Source organism: Schistocerca gregaria, chromosome 3, assembly GCF_023897955.1.
Source record: "Schistocerca gregaria isolate iqSchGreg1 chromosome 3, iqSchGreg1.2, whole genome shotgun sequence".
NCBI lineage: Eukaryota > Metazoa > Arthropoda > Insecta > Orthoptera > Acrididae > Schistocerca > Schistocerca gregaria.
Genome location: NC_064922.1, coordinates 82427899 through 82442239, shown reverse-complemented (window position 1 = coordinate 82442239; position 14341 = coordinate 82427899). Strand labels below are relative to the sequence as shown.

Below are 14341 nucleotides of genomic sequence, written 5' to 3'. Positions count from 1 at the left end.
ATACAATTGTTTTATTCCACAACCAGTTTTGGTCCACAGACCACCATCAGGTTGTTGCTGTTGTTGCTGCTGCTACTGTGGTCATCATTCCAAAGACTGGTTTGCTGCAGCTAACCAAGCTACTATATGCCGTCCACGTCTCTTCATCTCCGAGAAACTATGGCAACCTACATGCTTCTGAATCTGCTTACTGCATTCTACGATTTTCATCTTTCACCACATTGTTTGAGGGCAAAAAAGGAATCCTTGATAGTCAGTACAAAGGGATGGTGACGGTAACACCAATCGACAGCTTGTGAACAGCTCAAGGAGTCGCTATTAATGAGGAAGGGCTCAACGGTGCAGGAACAGATATGCTCAAGAGCTACCAACTTTGCAGTGAAGAGACGGGAGCCTTCCGGCAAGGAGCAGAGTTCATTACTTCACACATCAATGCAAGAAAAGACAGTGTGTCCAGCAACCATCAAGCCATCAGTATAAATTACTTCTGAATCCCAAAATGCGCTGGGAATGGAATAGAGAGCCGAGCTCTTCGGACCTTGTGATAGGTCAAGACAGAGCTGTCGACAAGTGATGCACCATACAGTTGTATGTGAACAGGCCCAGGAAAGAGGTGACGACGGGAGAGCTGGAGTAAAAAATGGGACTGGATGCGAACGGCAATGGTAAACTCAGGCTTCGGCTGCCGTTATAGGAAGCAGATCAGCTGGAAAGAAGAGATGGAAGTTTGGATGCGTAATGCATAAGTGACTCAACAGTGCTTTGAGCAGAACCTACAATGGTAGAAGCCCTGCCTCAGCTAGGAGCCTGATCACGAGGACAGTCCGAAAAGCGCTAGTTGCCAGGTGTGCCCCACAATGGTGTATCAGGTACAGCTCCGGTAACAAAGAAGGTGACGCTGAGCTGTATGTAAGACTCTCATTATCTAGATGGGGCTGGACCAATACTTTGCAGATCCATAACAAAATACATCTGTCCACACCCCAAATCGTACTACTGAGGCACCAAAGAGCATTGAGATGTGACCAACAAGTCTGCTTTAGTTGACGAAGATGGGGGCCCATATCAACTGGGCATCAAAGACAAATCCTAAAAAACGATGAGAGTCCACCACATTGAGAGGCTGTCCATCAAGGTACAAATCCGCATGGGGTCGCACTGTATGGGGCCAACAGAAATATGTAACGCAGGTCTTAGGCAACTGGAAGCCATGAGCAAGAGCCCATGACTGCATGCACTCTATATATTGCTCCCTGCACACCGCATTCAGCAATACCCACAGTGGACAAACAAAAATAAATGCAAAAGTCATCAACATAGAAAGAGTATGGTGGTGGTGGGGGAGGGGGGGACCCAAAACACGAAGAGAGACACTCAAAAACAGAACCCAATGGAACCCCATTCTCCTGCGGATGTGGGTGCAAGTACCAACTTGTGCCTGAAAAATGTGACATGAAAGAAAATTCTTGATAAAAACCGAGAGGGGGCCAAAGAGGCCTCACTCATGTAAGGTGGCAAAGGATGTGGTGGCGCAATGTGGCATCATAAGCTACACGCAGACCAAGAAGGGTTCAACAATGTGTTAACACTGGGAAAAATTCATTCAGATAGCAGACTTCAGGAGGATCAGGAGATTAGTGTTTAATGTCCCACGGTTAATGAGGTCATTATAGATGAAGTGAAAGTTTGGATTAGGGAATGATAGGCAAGGAAATCAGCCATGCCCTTTCAAAGGAACCATTCCAGCATTTGCCTGAAGCAACTTAGAGAAATCATGGAAAACCTAAATCCAGATTGCTGGATGCAGGTTTGAACCATCGAGCTCCCCAACATGAGTCCAGGGTGTTAACCACTGCGCTATCTCACTTGGTAGCACACTCCATGTGGACTAAACTCTGTCATCAAACGGCCTTGTTGGCAAAACCATCTGCATTGAAGCCAGAAGGTCCCGGGGTTCAAGGATCCAATACAGCTTTCAACTCACCATATGTTCCAAGTAACTTGCATAGTACACTGATTAAATTGATCGGGTGATAGCTGTCTGTCTGTAGAGGCCGTTTAACCTATTTCGAAACTGGAATGATGACACTTTCTTGCCACTGGCAAGAGAATTCCCTCTTGCTCCAGAGACGCCTGAAAAGGGCAAGCATTTGGTTGTGCACCCAGGCTTGTCCAGGAGCCATGTTGGTGCAGAGAGCAAGGTCCCTGGCGACTTCCCACTTGCTAAACAGGACATTATAAGACTCCAGGTGATGGGGAACGAGAGATAAAAGGAGTCATTTCAGATGGTGTTTGAGAAAACAGAACACAGGCAGACAGTGGACGAATGCTGAGGCCTGCTAGAAATGTCGAGCAAAATGTTCAGTGCTAGAGCCTGGGCTGATGAGGATAACCTCACTCTGGGAAATTCTCAGGACACCAATAGGACAGCAACCAAAAATGTGCCTTATCTTTACCCCACCTGCAAAGACGGAGTATGCAGCCCTATGGCAGCAACGTACCATTCCCAAAAAATCTGTTTCTGGCATTTAATTAGATAACTGGTCTGAGCATAAAGCTGCTTAGAGTCCAGGAGGTGATCTGAGGTGGATGCCGCTTGTAGCGTTGGAAGGCTCAGCGGCGGTCTTTAACAGTTGCAGCAATTTAGAGGTTTCATGAAGGGACAGTCTTCTGTCGGGGAAAATACTTAGGAATAAGTAATCACTAAAGCAGTTGGCGAAAGATACCGTCGGTCAAACTCTATACGGACTCATCAATGCCATTGTGTGGTGGAACAGTTGGGTTGGTAGACAAGGAAAAAGGCATCCCCATCCACATTAGTAAAGTCCCACGTGGAAGGGCATCCAGGCTTCAGAAAAAAGACAAGACAATCGGAAAAGGATTGTTGTCATACAAATCGTCATGAACTACCCATTGAATGGTGGGGAGAATTCCAGGGCAACAGAGGGAAAGAGAGCAATGGTCAAGGAAGTGCCATGTGCCACACTAATGTGTATGGAGCTCCAGTGTTGAGGAGGCAGAGATGAAGCCTTACCAGCAGGCCTTCAACAATCCTGCCCCAGTACGCCGACACAGTATCACCCCAAAGAAGGTTATGGGCATTAAAATCCCCAACGAGAAGGGAGGGAGAAGGAGTTCGTCGATAGAGGGAAGAAGAGTAGGAAGAGAAGGAGGCCAGCCTGGAGGGAGCTAAAGACTACATATTGTTACTGCAGCATCTAAGAACATGTGAAATGCCACTGCTTCCAGAACAGTTCGAAGGGGAACCCAATAATTAACAATGCCCATAAAGACCGAAGGACAGACACCACCAGAGGATCACAAAGGACCAACACGGTTCCGGGAGGAAGTTTGGAAACCATAAGAGTCGGTACCTCCCCCCATGAACCATGGACCTTGCCGTTGGTGGGGAGGCTTGCGTGCCTCAGTGATACAAATAGCTGTACCGTAGGTTCAACCACAACGGAGGGGTATCTGTTGAGAGGCCAGACAAACGTGTGGTTCCTGAAGAGGGGCAGCATCCTTTACAGTAGTTGCAGGGGCAACAGTCTGGATGATTGACTGATCTGGCCTTGTAACAATAACCAAAACGGCCTTGCTGTGCTGGTACTGCAGCATGCAGCTTTACTGTATGATTAAATGGGTAAAATATTCCGGAGGTAAAATAGTCCCCCATTCGGATCTCCGGGCGGGGACTACTCGAGGATGTTGTTATCAGGAGAAAGAAAACTGGCGTTCTACGGATCGGAGTGTGGAATGTCAGATCCCTTAATCGGACAGGTATGTTAGAAAATCTAAAAAGGGAAATGGACAGGTTAAAGTTAGATATAGTGGGAATTAGTGAAGTTCGGTGGCAGGAGGAACAAGACTTCTGGTCAGGTGACTACAGGGTTATAAACACGAAATCAAATAGGGGTAATGCAGGAGTAGGTTTAATAATGAATAGGAAAATAGGAACGCGGGTAAGCTACTACAAACAACATAGTGAACGCATTATTGTGGCCAAGATAGATACGAAGCCCACGCCTACTACAGTAGTACAAGTTTATGTGCCAACTAGCTCTGCAGATGACGAAGAAATTGAAGAAATGTATGATCAAATAAAAGAAATTATTCAGATAGTGAAGGGAGAGGAGAATTTAATAGTCATGGGTGACTGGAATTCGGTAGTGGGAAAAGGGAGAGAAGGAAACAGAGTAGGTGACTATGGACTGGGACAAAGAAATGAAAGAGGAAGCCACCTGGTAGAATTTTGCACAGAGCACATCATAATCATAGGTAACACTTGGTTCAAGAATCATAAAAGAAGGCTGTATACATGGAAGAAGCCTGGAGATACTGACAAGTTTCAGATAGATTATATAATGGTAAGAGAGAGATTTAGGAACCAGGTTTTAAATTGTAAGACATTTCCAGGGGCAGATGTGGACTCCGACCACAATCTATTAGTTATGAACTGTAGATTAAAACTGAAGAAACTGCAAAAAGGTGGAAATTTAAGGAGATGGGACCTGGATAAACTGAAAGAACCAGAGGTTGTACAGAGTTTCACGGAGAGCATAAGGGAGCAATTGACAGGAATGGGGTAAAGAAATACAGTAGAAGAAGAATGAGTAGCTTTGAGGGATTAAGTAGGTAAAGAGACAAGGGCTAGTAGAAATCCTTGGGTAACAGAAGAAATATTGAAATTAATTGATGAAAGGAGAAAATATAAAAATGCAGTAAATGAAGCAGGCAAAAAGGAATACAAACGTCTCAAAAATGAGATCAACAGGAAGTGCAAAATGGCTAAGCAGGGACGGCTAGAGGACAAATGTAAGGATGTAGAGGCTCATCTCACTAGGGGTAAGATACAGGGTGTTTCAAAAATGACCAGTATATTTGAAACGGCAATAAAAACTAAATGAGCAGCGATAGAAATACACCGTTTGTTGCAAATATGCTTGGGACAACAGTACATTTTCAGGCGGACAAACTTTCGAAATTACAGTAGTTACAATTTTCAACTACAGATGGCGCTGCAAGTGATGTGAAAGATATAGAAGACAATGCAGTCTGTGGGTGCGCCATTCTGTACGTCGTCTTTCTGCTGTAAGCGTGTGCTGTTCACAACGTGCAAGTGTGTTGTGGACAACATGGTTTATTCCTTAGAATAAAGGATTTTTCTGGTGTTGGAATTCGACCGCCTAGAACACAGTGTTGTTGCAACAAGATGAAGTTTCCAACAGACGTTTAATGTAACCAAAGGACCGAAAAGCGATACAATAAAGGATGTGTTTGTAAAATTTCAACGGACTGGGGACGTGACGGATGAACGTGCTGGAAAGGTAGGGCGACCGCGTACGGCAACCACAGAAAGCAACGCGCAGCTAGTGCAGCAGGTGATCCAACAGCGGCCTCGGGTTTCCGTTCGCCGTGTTGCAGCTGCGGCCCGAATGACGCCAACGTCCACGTATCGTCTTATGCGCCAGAGTTTACACCTCTATCCAAACAAAATTCAAACGCGGCAACCCCTCAGCGCCGCTACCATTGCTGCACGAGAGACATTCGCTACCGATATAGTGCACAGGATTGATGACAGCGATATGCATGTGGGCAGCATTTGGATTATTGACGAAGCTTATTTTTACCTGGACGGCTTTGTCAATAAACAGAACTGGCGCATATGGGGAACCGAAAAGCCCCATGTTGCAGTCCCATCGTCACTGCATCCTCAAAAAGTACTGGTCTGGGCCGCCATTTCTTCCAAAGGAATCATTGTCCCATTTTTCAGATCCGAAACGGTTACTGCATCACGCTATCTGGACGTTCTTCGTGAATTTGTGGCGGTACAAACTGCCTTAGACACACTGCGAACACCTCGTGGTTTATGCAAGATGGTGCCCGGCCACATCGCACGGCCGACGTCTTTAATTTCCTGAATGAATATTTCGATGATCGTGTGATTGCTTTGGGCTATCCGAAACATACAGGAGGCGGCGTGGCCTCCCTATTCGCCAGACATGAACCCCTGTGACTTCTTTCTGTGGGGACACTTGAAAGACCAGGTGTACCGCCAGAATCCAGAAACAATTGAAGAGCTGAAGCAGTACATCTCACCTGCATGTGAAGCCATTCCGCCAGACCCGTTGTCAAAGGTTTCGGGTAATTTCATTCAGAGACTATGCCATATTATTGCTACGCATGGTGGATATGTGGAAAATATCGTACTATAGAGTTTCCCAGACCGCAGGGCCATCTGTTGTTGACAATTGTAACTACTGTAATTTCCAAAGTTTGTGTGCCTGAAAATGTACTGTTGTCCCAAGCATATTGCAACACACAGTGTATTTCTATCGCTGCTCGTTTAGTTTGTATTGCCGTTTCAAATATACCGGTCATTTTTGAAACACCCCGTAGATACTGCCTACAGGAAAATTAAAGAGACCTTTGGAGATAAGAGACCCACTTGTATGAACATCAAGAGCTCAGATGGAAACCCAGTTCTAAGCAAAGAAGGGAAAGCAGAAAGGTGGAAGGAGTATATAGAGGGTCTATACAAGGGCGATGTACTTGAGGACAATATTATGGAAATGGAAGAAGATGTAGATGAAGATGAAATGGGAGATACGATACTGCGTGAAGAGTTTGACAGAGCACTGAAAGACCCGAGTCGAAACAAGGCCCCCGGAGTAGACAACATTCCATTAGAGCTACTGACGGCCTTGGGAGAACCAGTCCTGACAAAACTGTACCATCTGCTGAGCAATATGTATGAGACAGGCGAAATACCCTCAGACTTCAAGAAGAATATAATAATACCAATCCCCAAAGAAAGCAGGTGTTGACAGATGTGAAAATTACCGAACTATCAGTTTAATAAGTCACAGTTGCAAAATACTAACGCGAATTCTTTACAGACGAATGGAAAAACTTGTAGAATCCGACCTCGGGGAAGATCAGTTTGGATTCCGTAGAAATGTTGAAACACGTGAGGCAATACTGACCCTACGACTTATCTTAGATGCTAGATTAAGGAAGGGCAAACCTACGTTTCTAGCATTTGTCGACTTAGAGAAAGCTTTTGACAATGTTGACTGGAATACTCTCTTTCAAATTCTGAAGGAGGCAGGGGTAAAATACAGGGACCGAAAGGCTATTTACAATTTGTACAGAAACCAGATGGCAGTTATGAGAGTCGAGGGGCACGAAAGGGAGTAGGTATTAAAATCCATGGAGAAGAAATAAAAACTTTGAGGTTCGCCGATGACATTGTAATTCTGTCAGAGACAGCAAAGGACTTGGAAGAGCAGTTGAACGGAATGGATAGTGTCTTGAAAGGAGGATATAAGATGAACATCAACAAAAGCAAAACGAGGATAATGGAATGTAGTCGAATTAAGTCGGGTGATGTTGAGGGAATTAGATTAGGAAATGAGACACTTGAAGTAGTAAAGGAGTTTTGCTATTTGGGGAGCAAAATAACTGATGACGGTCGAAGTAGAGAGGATATAAAATGTAGACTGGCAATGGCAAGGAAAGCGTTTCTGAAGAAGAGAAATTTGTTAACATCGAGCATAGATTTAAGTGTCAGGAAGTCGTTTCTGAAAGTATTTGTATAGAGTATAGCCATGTATGGAAGTGAAACATGGACGATAACTAGGTTGGACAAGAAGAGAATATAAGTTTTCGAAATGTGGTGCTACAGAAGAATGCTGAAGATTAGATGGGTAGATCACATAACTAATGAGGAGGTATTGAATAGAATAGGGGAGAATAGAAGTTTGTGGCACAACTTGACCAGAAGAAGGGATCGGTTGGTAGGACATGTTCTGAAGCATCAATGGATCACCAATTTAGTATTGGAGGGCAGCGTGGAGGGTAAAAATCGTAGAGGGAGACCAAGAGATGAATACACTAAGCAGATTCAGAAGGATGTAGGTTGCAGTGGGTACTGGGAGATGAAGAGGCTTGCACAGGATAGAGATTAGCATGGAGAGCTGCATCAAACCAGTCTCAGGACTGAAGACAACAAAAACAACAAAAACAACAACAACAACAACAACAAAAGTCAGTGAACGAATATCCATGAAATGAGATTCCTGGAATACAACACAGGCTACAGAGTAGAGAGAAAGAAAAGGCTGCAGTTCTGAAAGGAGACAATAGTAACCATTACAGTTCTACTGAAAGAGAGTATTACATGAGACGGATGGATGTCAAGCTGAGTCAGTGTCCATCATCAGTAAGGAGTGAGAAGAAAGGGGCGACATCCCCTGGTATTTTGGGAGGCCCTCGTCATGAGACTTGCGCATCTGAATGTTCTTCTTCTTCTTCTCCTCCTCCTCCTCCTCTTCCTCCTGTGAAGGGCGAGGGGAGGTGTGGTCGGAAAGAGAGGAAGTCACAGCAAAATCAGGATCAGAAAGAAAATGAGCGGGCTTGAGGCCCACAGAATGCGGACCCCATGTCCAGCTCTAAGTAAGAGGCGTTTTTTTGCAAGTGGAAGCCCCATACTCGGCAGGTGCCAGAGAAGACAGTTTCTTTCTGCCACTGAGGAGAAGGAGCAGTTCCGTCAAGGGAGGGGACAGGAACCACCAGTGAGGAGGAAAGGTAAAGTGGACAAGTTAGAGGTAAAGAGGAAACAGCACTGTTTTAGAAAGAATCATTTGTGCGAAACTCAGTTTGCCCTTTTCTCACATGATTAGCTATGGGTAAGGGCAACAGGCATATCCCATATTTCTACATTTCTCGAAAGCATTGGACCCTGTGTCCCATTGCAGGCTGTTAGCACAGGTACGAGCAAACAGAGTAAGTTCACGGATATGTGGGTGGCACGAAGACTACTTAAATAATAGAAGCCAGTATCTTCTCCTCGACGGCAAGTGCTCATAAGAGACATCGGCATCATCAGGAGTGCGCAGGGAAGTGTTATACGACCATTGTTGTTCTCTATATACATTAATGATTCGGCAACCGATAGGGTGGGCAGCAATCTGTAGTTGTGTGCTGACGATGCCGTGGCAGATGGTAAAGTGTCGAAGTTGAGTCACTGCAGGATGATAGAAGACGACTTAGACAATATTTCTAGTTGGTGTCATGAATGGCAGCTAGCCCTAAATGCAGAAAAATATAAGTTAATGCGAATGAGGAGGAGGACCAAACCTGTAATGTTGAGATACAGTATTACAAGTGTGCTGTTTGACACAGTCAAGTCATTTAACCATCCAAGAGTAACGTTGCAAAGCGATATGAGACGGAACTGAGCCGTGGCGGCTGGGGTTTGAGCTATCGAACGTACCGCGTGTAATATTATCGCTGTATCGCGGAGGAAAGAGAGAAGTGGCGCCCCCTCGTGGGGGAAGCCGGCGAGGCACCTCTGACAGTGGAGTAGTGGGATTTTGGAGGGCCAGCAGAACCAGTGAGATAGGCAGTAGCGCACGGAGCGTGAAGCCGTGTCTGCCGACGCCGTGTGTGGTGGAAAGAGAAAAGTTTGCCGCGTTACCTGATTGTGTTTGGGCGTTTGCAGCGGACTTGGTGGGTAGAGGCGCCGATGCTGTCGGGAACACACTGCTTCCTTGTTTATGATGGATTTACCGTTTGCTTTTAGTGACTACACTCTCGTCTCTATGGCTCTGAGTGATGTGATGCCATTGCAAGCACAGCTGGTTTGGATATAAGCAGCATTTTGTTCTCAGTGTCCATCGTTCTAGCGATTACTGAGTGTGCTTGCCGTTGTGGTGTATTTATTGGACGGTTGACCTTACTATTAGGAGTCCACTGCGTAAGGCCTCGTTTATCCTGTGAGAACTTGTGTTCTGCATTTAAAAACTTAGTTGTTGTCAGTCACTGAATTGCTCAAATGCGTTCATACTTCTCTGTTTAAGCGTTATTGTTTTACGCCCCACTGAATGGGAAAATAATAAAGGGCCTTACTACTACTGACCTCCATGCGTGCCACTGACTTGGTTGTGTTTTTCAGCCACGTAAGTTGTGCGTTTATTGTAACGAGCCGATGTCTCTTTCTGATCGTAACATTGAGTGTTAATCTTGTAACGAACACTGTTTTAGATATTTTAATCAGTGTGTTGCAGGACATATCCTATTCGTGCCTCGCAAGGGGAGAGCGGAGGCGGTTTATTGGCCATGACGTGTTGGTAGATCCATTTCACGGGTCCAGGCCAGTCACCCAGAGACTTAGAAGTTGTATGTTGTGTTAAGTTAATACTCCTTATTTTAAGCGTAGTGCGCTCATGCTCAGGAAGTTTGTGGTTTTGCGCAGATTGTGCGGTATGTTTAGACGACTCTGAATTCACTGTGTTAAGTGGTGTCCTCTGAGGTGCTGGAAGTAGTGGATAGACAGCTGTTTTGGACACGTTGTATAGGCAAATCATTTATGTCCTTATTATGTTGGTGAGTTGCTTGCCCTTTGTGCCACAGGTGGTGCTAATTTCATTAATTTCGCCACCGGTCTTCGCAGAGGCTGTGGGAGAAATCGACCCACTGTGGCAAGTAGTTATGTGGCCGCGCTCGCCCACTGTAGCGAGCGTTGTTTACTAGCCCGACACCTTCCTGTACTTGGTGGCCGGAGTGTGTTGACTGGCTTCTTACGGCTTGCATTCTGAGAAACCGTGCCTTTGGTGTACACGTGGAAGAATTATGTTTTGCTTCCAGTACCTCGGAGTGGCTCTATGCGGGTAATGATAACGAGTTATGTTGTTGGTGTCGCAGGCCGAAAGTGGTTAATTTGCTAAACAGAAGATGTATTTGCATTTCTTTTCCATAATTCTGTAAACATGTTTAGGTGGTTTCAAGTTGTTAATTATGTGGGAAATTGCCTTGAACAGACATTTAATTAATTAGTAAACAACTGAATGCTATTTGTGATTGAAGTTTGTGTTCCTAAACATTAACGATTATTTTCAGTAGTTCACTTATGCAGTTAGGCGATTTACAAGGCCTGTTGGGTTCTTTCCTTTTAAAAGTATTATCAATGTTATTAATAAAGAAGTGTGTTGTAAAAAATAAACAGTGAATGAAGTGCCTCAAATCCCTTTGGTCCACACCTTCCGTCATTCACCATTGGGTGGTATAAACAAACAGTGAAAGCCCATTTCAGGAACGAGCATGTGAAAACTGGTAGGAAAGGCGAATGATCGATTTCGGTTTACTGGAAGAATTTTAGGAAAGAGTGGTTCACCGGGCGGATTCGCGCCGGGGACCAGGCACTCCTCCCCAATCCTGAAAGCCGTGCGTTAGACTGCACGGCTAACTGGGCAGGCATGTGATAATGAATACCACACCCGCCGATGTAATGCTTGGAAAGACATCACCGACGCGGTTTGGTGTAATGTATTAACATCACTGTCGATAGAACAAAAAAAATAAAAATGCAAGAGTACGCTTAGGAGTGCCGATGAGGGGACATATTGTTACAGCCGTATTGCCCGTCCTGTTTGTACACTATAGCAGGTCCAGTTGAACTGTTGGAATGCTATATTGTGCAGCTACTCCTCAGTGCGTTGAAATCACAATTCACCATGTCTAATCTATTCTTCCATTACGACTACGCACACGTAATTTTTTTGTTTTTTTTTATGTGAATAGTAGTTTGATTACTTTCCAGAGACGTATGATGGGAACATAAGCCACAGTACCTTTACGTTCAAGTAGCAGATTTACGTTTCTGACTATCAATTATAGGTGTATATAAGAAAAATTATTGTACGTCCACACTTGCACCGGCTGGGTGTCGTTTTCGCACTGCAAAAAATCCTCCCGCCATACGTATTTGCGATGAATAAAGGATAAAAATTATAATTTAAAAAAGACCTAGAGTCTTTTCTGTTTATCGATTTCACCATTTCCACGAAACCTTTTGGTATTTTCGATACTTGTAAAACCAGCCAACACACATTGGCGTCTTTTATATACAGGGTGGTCCATTGTTAGTGACCGGGCCACATATCTCACGAAATAAGCGTAAAACGAAAAAAACTAAAAAGAATAAAACTCTTCTAGCTTCAAGCGGGAAACCAGATGGCGCTATGGTTGGCTCGCTAAATGACGCTGCCATGGATCAAATGGATATCAACTGTGTTTTTTTGTAAATAGGAACCCCATTTTTATTACATATTCGTGTAGTACGTAAAGAAATATGAATGTTTCAGTTGGACCACTGTTTTCGCTTTGTGATATATGGCGCTGTAATAGTCACAAACATATGGCTCACAATTTTAGACGAATAGTTGGTAACAGGTACGTTTTTTAAATTAAAAAACAGAAAGTAGCTACGTTTGAACATTTTATTTCAGTTGTTCCAATGTGAGACATGTACCTTTGTTAACTTATTTCTGAGAACGCATGCTATTACAGCGCGATTACCTGTAAATACCACATTAATGTAATAAATGCAGAGAACCATCTGCCTCTAAACTTACTTGCATCTGCGTTAAAGGATGACATGGAGTTGTAACGAGGTGCGATATAATGGTAGACTAATGATGCATTCGAGAGAGAGAAGATTCTGCAGGTCAATTTTTCAACTGTTCTGTCAGGATGCAATGGTCGTGTGACATAGCGTGAGCGTTCGACTTGTATACAACCGCGTGTTCTGTGGGGTCTTCGAGCAGTGTCTACTTGCTACCATTAACAGTAAACCTCTTGGTGATCAGCGGACTTCCATCTCAGGTGTGATGAAACATAACACATTTCTCTGAACGAACGAAGATCTATGCGATGTTCTCCATTCCCCTATCGCATCTTGGGTATAAATTAAGACTTCAGGTTCATAACTAAGATGATTCTAAGTTAGCGATAGGTGTTTGTGATGCACTTCAATCCCCGTGTATACATTTGCCTGACAGATGTCCTGTTTACAGAGTTAGTGGTGCATGACGTGTAATTACACATGTCAAACGCAGCTACTATGCGTTTATCTGTTTCCTTCTAAGAGGTATTTTTTGTTAGTAACGATCATTTTATATAGGACTAATGCAGGTATATCATAATTTCTGCACCGTGATCGAATGTGAACAGTGGACGCTATACATATGTGGAAAGCTATATTGTGCACTTCACACAGAATCGATATATGGTTGGTTACCATAGTTTATCGTAGAGGAACCTGCAAGAAGGTATGTCATACGCTGGATATATATATATTCCTTACATTGGAATATTAACAATGTTACATTCAGTACAACTAATGGGTCGGAAACTGGAGCGACCTAACATTATAGCCTGGAGAACAATAGGTTTGCTCCTGAGAGCATACCCGCCCCTGACGTAGGCAACCTCCACGAACGAAATGCATAAAAAGGAACTTTGGTCCATTGCTTTCGCCCTGGTACCACCCACTCCGAACCGGAGCTCACCCTGTGGGTGCCAGCCAGCTGCAGGAAGAGCTGCCTGGCCCAGCAGTCGGTGGTGGAAGTTCCAATGCCCCAAAAAGCTGAATAACCACTCCTAGGCATACACAAGGCAGTGGCAACTCAGCTACTGGAATGTGAGCTCTGTTTTGTCAGGCGGCTCAGCCACATGGGTACACAACAGCCCTGTTTCTGGAGATGCTGGGGAGGGAGTTCTTCCTCAAATGACTCACACTACGGAAACAATTTAGAAAGAGAGGCCAAATCCCAAGGGGGGACCAGAAAAAGGTGAAAAAAGGGAAGAGTGGAAACGCGAGACAAGGCTGAAACGGACTAGCAGAACCCAGTGAATAGCTGAGTCGTCGGAAAGGGAAACAGTGTGGGAGAAAGAAGGGGGGGGGGGTGGCAGGGGGGAGGAGCTCAGATTGGAAGGAGTGGATATGGGGAAGGGAAGGCAGCCCGGGAGAGGAGAGGGGTGCAATAGCATGAGGCCCCCCTTGTGCGACACACACACACACACACACACACACACACACACACACACCTCCAGGAAAGAGCTCTGGGGAGGGGGGGGGGATATATGTAGGGGGTTGAGATGTATTCCCCTCCAGTCGATATGAACAGAACGAAAACGGATCACTTAAAAAATGAAGACACTTTGAATGCGAAAATTTTAACAGTAAATTACATAAGCATCTGTAATAAAAATCCATGAAACCATCCTCCAAAAAACCTGTCCTGCTCAAATTATACTCGGAACTGACACATGGATGAAACCCGAAGCAGAAAACTTCAAAATATTTAACCTGACAGTGAAGATATATATCGAAAAGATAGGTTAGACGGCACAGGAGAGAGAGTGTTCATCGTAATCGACAGTAATGTCGTCTCTGTCTAGGTCTGACTGCGATGAAAGCAACTGGCCCAGGTGAAATCAAGATAATCATCCGAAACAACCGAAATCCGCCGCAACAGTTGTCGAACCATTCAAGGAA

At 44.6% G+C, this 14341-nt stretch overlaps 1 protein-coding gene across 8 annotated transcripts in view; it reads right to left on the bottom strand.

The window, feature by feature from the left end:
- LOC126356058 (F-actin-uncapping protein LRRC16A) overlaps positions 1-14341 on the bottom strand; it is a 488103-nt gene that overhangs the window by 275871 nt on the left and 197891 nt on the right. The gene's annotated exons all lie outside the window — the stretch shown is intronic.